This window comes from Pinus tabuliformis, chromosome 3_2, assembly GCF_031772625.1.
Source record: "Pinus tabuliformis cultivar Carrire ecotype Pingquan chromosome 3_2, CPIR1, whole genome shotgun sequence".
Lineage (NCBI taxonomy): Eukaryota > Viridiplantae > Streptophyta > Pinopsida > Pinales > Pinaceae > Pinus > Pinus tabuliformis.
In genome coordinates this window covers 1,101,733,050-1,101,739,311 of record NC_142302.1, presented here as the reverse complement: position 1 = coordinate 1,101,739,311, position 6,262 = coordinate 1,101,733,050, and positions in this window count along the sequence as shown.

The following is a 6,262-nucleotide window of genomic DNA, read 5'->3' as shown; positions in this document are numbered from 1 at the left end:
ATGATTTTCTATCTTTGATGAGGTAGTACTAGTTGGCTCTATGCATGAATATTACATCTCACATTTACATATAGGGACTTCCAAACACCACTCCACATACATCAAGGGGAACTACATCTAGTTCTACTTCATCAATAAACTGAACACTAATAGAAAATTCAATTTTACATTGTTTTGTTACCTTTATCTTTGCATCCTTATTTACCCTTCCTAATAGATATGGGCTTGGATAATCACAAAATTCTAATCCCAATTTTTTGACCATCTCTATTGCAATCATATTTCCTTGTGATGTTCAATCAAATAGTGCATCAATAGTGCCCTTTTTGACTTGTATCTTTATGTGGAAGAGTTTGGTCATTTCCTTATCTTCCTATTGCTAAAGGCTACTTAGATTCACCTCATTCAGCATTGATGTATAGGAGATCTTCTCATCCACATATGACCTTCTTCAACCTGGTTGCTTGAATTAGTGGCCGTGAGATTATAATTCTTTGCATATTTCTTCTCATTCTTTGGGTTAAGCTCTGGATGCAACTTCCAACATTTCTTCTTTGTATGACCACCAATGTTACAATGGTTGCAGTGGTTGTTGGGATCCTTTAACTAATTTTTTGTGGCTGTCATATTTTTATCCTTTCCCCCTTTCCAATTCTTCTTCCCCTCCTTAGAAGCATCCTAGTCATCCTTCTACCTCAGTCCACTTGATTTCCCTTTCTTCCATCTTATGTTCTCCAGGTACTATGCCTTTATGCAAGACTCATCCACTAATATGTGTTTGAATAGCATCACTTTCTTATATGGATTGATGTGTAGACCCCTCAAATACTCGACAAGTACATCTAGGTTCTTTGGGGAGACACCTAGCATTATGGCCATCTTTTTAAATCGTGTGGTTTACTCCTATACACTCTAAACATGTTTCTTCCTAAATTAGTGCCATTGAATACATTGGTATTTTACATGGCTAATAGGATAAAGTTATGACTTTAGGAGGGTTTTAATGTCCTCCCACTTGGTCATTGGAAGATATCCCTCCAACCTCATGTCTTTGTGTGGCTTTCCCACAAGGTTAGGGCATGGCCTTATAAATTCAATCAGGAAAAATAAATATTTTTTTCTTCCTTTATATGATGAACACTGAAACAAACTTCTAATTGTTGTAACCAATGATTTAGCTTCAAAGCATCGATATTCCCTTAGTACAACTCGATATTGACCTTATTTTCCATTTTAAAAAGGGATTTTGAATGGTTCACAACACTTAATCCAAGTAGATATTTTTTTGGGTCCTTTCTTCATATTTCCCTCTATTTCTTCCTAATCTCCTTATTTACCCTCTAATCATACCTTTGCATTACAACCCCCATATTCTCTGAATAACAATATCTTATTGGTCAAGACCACTATGAGGAGATCACGTTATGGTTTATATTTCCAATTTGTGTTTCTAACTATGAAAACTTCTCCTCTGTTGAATTAGAAGGGTTATTCATAGATTCTTCTACCATGACTGGGTTTTATGAATTTTGGCTTGGCTGATCTAGATTCCCTTAAAGTATCCATGATATACCCAAAGAAACCTACTATTATACTAACATGATTTGTAAACTATCGTGGATATTCCATTGGTCGGTTTGTCACATAGATATAAGAACGTTATACTTAAAAATATAAAATCTACACTATGAGGGTTTATTTCTCTTTAGATTTATGGATATATAAATTATGTCTTGTTTCATATGCATGCAAATTATAATTAAGCAAGAAATAGAGAACAAGTAAATAAAAAATCACAAACCATATTTGGCATAAGATATATCTTGAGCAACCCTTGCAAGAAATAGTTGAGCTAGGAGGTGAGGTCACTCTATACTCTTTTTATGAATAGAAGATGGTCGTGATTACAAATAAGTAAGGCCTTTGACTTGTGGGCTACTACAATTCACAAATCATCTTTGCATGTTTTATTCTTGTTGAAATTCTAGCCTTTATGGAAACAAATAAACTACATCATGCGAACATAGAAGAACATACACAAAACATAAAGAAGAACAAAGTTTGGGAAGTAATTCCAACCAAGTTTCTATTAGATTTCATGCATACTTATACATAAGTGATGTTAATTTTTCATAAGGCTATATTTTTATTTGCTTTGATAATTTCATTTCTTCATTAATACATTAAGTTCACCCCAAAACATCATAAAATTATTCATATTTGAATTGTTATTCATGATCATATGCAACTATGTAGAAAGAATAAAATCATCATCATCAATGCAATGGAACATAACAATAGAAGAAAATCATTCACACATAGAGACACCAAGATTGGTCTAAGACTAGGGCAAAACCCACTATGGGGAAAACCATTTTGGATTCTTCTTCTTACATTGTCACCAAATAATTCAGTAAAAGAGAGTAAAATGATCCATATCTTCATCTATGAAACTAACTAGCAAAACAAATACAACATCCATGAAATGAACCCAACAATATACATGCTCAAAACTACAATTCTGATGATTGTAATGAACTATCATTGTTTGCGGTCAACTGATGAACCCTGCGGTCATTGAGAAAAATATTCAGAAGACCATTTTTTCATATTTTAGATCCCGGTCGCATGGAGGAGGTGTCATGTGAGTGACTATAGTTGTCCCAGCCGCTCCCTTACGCCTGACATGCAAGCAACTGAGGTCATATCTGAACTGTTGGAACACTAAACCCCCAGTCGCATGTATAGTGTTGCATTTAATTGTGAAAGGAGATATTTCTCCACAATCTCATGCTTGGTTGACATCACCAGATAGTAAAATAGAATGGCTAAGACAATTTAATAATGATCCCCAATCTAGATGGTCATGCATGTAATTTTGATGTAATTTTTGATGCTATAAAGCATGAGCAAGTACCTTGCCTCCTCGCAAGTTGGTGAAGAGTTTTGGGCCTGATGCAGAATCCTTGTGCTCCAATCAAGCGATCTATTTCATTTACTCCCGATCCAAATCCTACACACAAACACAACCAAACAGATACGACAATTGATGTTCTGTTGAAGATTGTCAGCTCAAAGCATCTATAAATCACACATATAAATTACTACAAAATTGATATAAGGGGAAGAAACATAGATTTGTATTAACCATATAAATGAAAGTACATCAAATATATACCTTCAACAAATAAGATCCTCTCCTCGAGCTTGTAGTATGGTCTCGTCTCCCAATACAGTAGAGCTCTCAGAATATATTTTGGATACTCTGCCTTTACCCCCTTTCCTCTTGGTAAGATAATATAGGCTCATTCTATCATCTAGGAGAATGTATCTAGAAAACTAGGTGCTTGAGAAGTTAGGAAAATTCTACAATAATGGACCCCTAGCCAACTCATATACAAGTGTGTCAAGTTGATCTCCTTGGAAATGGAAAACTCTAGAAACCTTTTTCACAATTATGAGTTTTTTTTCTCAATTATCTCAATTATGAAATAATTATTATCTCATAATTATGGTAGGAATTTACAAGGTAAGTTCCTCAAATAGAACACCAAAGGACACCGCTCACAAACAAATCACAGATCAATACACAAGTATTCTTGACATGGTTAAAACCATGAAAGGGGGAAATAGTCCACGGCCTAAGCCAACATGGCCACTTCAGGAATTTTTTAATAAAAGAATGAAAATTTACATAAGAGTCTCTCGTGAACAGTTACCCTACAAATGACCCTTCATGCTCTTTAAATAGAGATCATAAACCAATCGGGTGTTAAGCCACAGATCAAGTGTTAGTAATACCGAGGAGAGAATGAACCATCAGATCACTTCATGTCTAGAACATATCATGACCGTTAGATTGTAAGTTACAAATGTACATAGTAAAGAAACACACTTTACCTAACTCTACACTAGACCAAGTTATATTTAACTATTTCCTATGTGTCGGAATATCCTAACACCCCCCCTTAAGAACAAATTGGGATAGGATTGAAGGATGTACAAATATGACACAATAGGAGAAGGAAGGAGGCATTAGAGCCTATCCCCTCTTAGTGACAACTTCTTGAACTCCAACCATAAATTCAAATTTAGTAAAATTTTCCTTTGTGAGATCCTTCATAAAGATGTGTGCAACTTGATCATCGGTTGAATAATATTGCACTTAAAGAACATGGTTATGAATGAGCCTTCTAATGAAGTTCATGTGTAGTTAAATGTGTTTTCTACGATGATGTTGGACTGGATCTTTGCATAGTTGAATGACACTTTGATTATCACACCAAAGTGTAGTCAAATGTTGTTGCTAAAATCCAAACTCTGAAAGGATCGCATGAAGCCACGAAGCTTCCTTACTAGCTTCTATAATGCCATGATACTCTTCTTCTGCTGAAGAAAGAGAAATGACACTTTGTTTCTTGCAAGCCCATGTAATAGGTCCAAAACCAAGAGTGAAGACATAACCTGCAGTAGATTTCTGATCATCAGGGTGACCATCCTAATCAGAATCAGTGAAACCAGCCAATAGAGGATATGCTTCTACACTGTAATGAATCCCAAACTGAACTGTACCTCGAACATAATAAAGTATTCTTTTAGCTACTTTCCAATGACTTTCATGTGGGTTTTTCATAAACCGAGCAATAAGGCCAACAACAAAGGAAAGGTTAGGACGGGTATGGGTCAGATACAAAATTTTTCCTACAAGCTGATAGTATAAGGTAGCATCAACTTTAGGGGAAGTACAAGTGACTGAAATTTTTGCTCCAGACTGAAAGGGAGAAGGGGCTGACTGACAATCTTCCATGTGAAAGTTGCATAGAATATCATAGGCATACTTGTTCCATATAGATTTCTTCATGCAAGTCCCCATGGAAGAAGGTAGATTTAACATCCATCTGATGGACTTCCCATTTGAAAGAGGGAGCAAGGGAAATAATAAGGAAGATAGAGTTCATTTTGGCAACAGGGAGGAAGATTTCAGTATAGTCAATGCCTTCAACTTGTGAAAAACCCTTAGTAGCAAGACAATCTTTATGTTTATCAACTTTTCCATCTGCTCCATACTTGGTTCTGGAAACCCATTTGCATCTAACAATTTTTTTCCCCTCTGGAAGAGGAACAAGATCCCATGTATCATTTGCCAATAATGAATGATATTCTTCATTCATAGCTATGTCCCAATCTGGATGTCCTGCATCTTCTGTAAAGGTGTCAGGATCATAATTTGCTGAAGCTTGAACTAGTAAAGAAGAGGCTCTATCAAACTGAGAAAGTGTACGTCGCTGATCTGTAGGATCACCTGCAAGAGCACCTGTGGCATCCTGGGTAGCACGGACCCATTATGGAATCTGAGGAGCTAAAGGATGATCTTGAGAAGGTGGGGGAGGATTGTCATCCTTGCTATCATCATCTGAAGAAGAAATATCTTCAGAAGTAGAGGGGATAGAGAGAGGTGGCACATTCGTTGAACTAGGCTCATAGGAAGATATATTTTCAACAAACTTTACATCTCTTATAATGATAGCGTTTTTGGACTTAAGTGGAATAAGTCTATATCCTTTGACATCTTCAAAATATCCAACAAAAATATATTTTTCACTCTTAGGTTCTAAAGCTTTATGTTTCTCATCTGGAATATGTGCCCATGCTTCACTTCCAAAAACACGAAAGTGACTTACATCTAGTTTAATTGAGCTCCATGCTTCTTCTTGAGTGATATTCTTTAAAACCTCAGTAGGACTGTGATTTACTATGTAATTTTCACAGTTAATTGCTTCTACCCAAAAATTAAGACTAAGTCCTTTAGATTGAAGCATAAAATTAGCCATTTCCTTTAAGGTGTGATTCTTCCTTTCAGCTACATCATTTTGTTGTGGAGTATATGGAATAGTATGTTGAATTTGAATTCCATTCTCAGTGAAAAAGTTTATGAATTTGTTGTTAACATATTCTTCGCCATTATCATATATTAGCTTAAGAATTTGCTGTCCAGATTGTTTTTCAACAAAGGAATTACAAGCCAAGAACATGTTAAATACTTCACTCTTGAGTCTTAAGAAGTATACCCAAGTGCATCTAGAGAAATCATCAATGAAAGTTAAGAATTACTTGTAGTGAGAGAATGAAACAACTAGAAGTGGAACACATAAATCACTATGCACAAGTTGTAAAGGGGCTAAGGCAAGCGAAGAGGCACTTCTTTCAAAACTACCCCGATGATGTTTTCTGAGTACACATCCAGAACAAGCACCATCTCTCC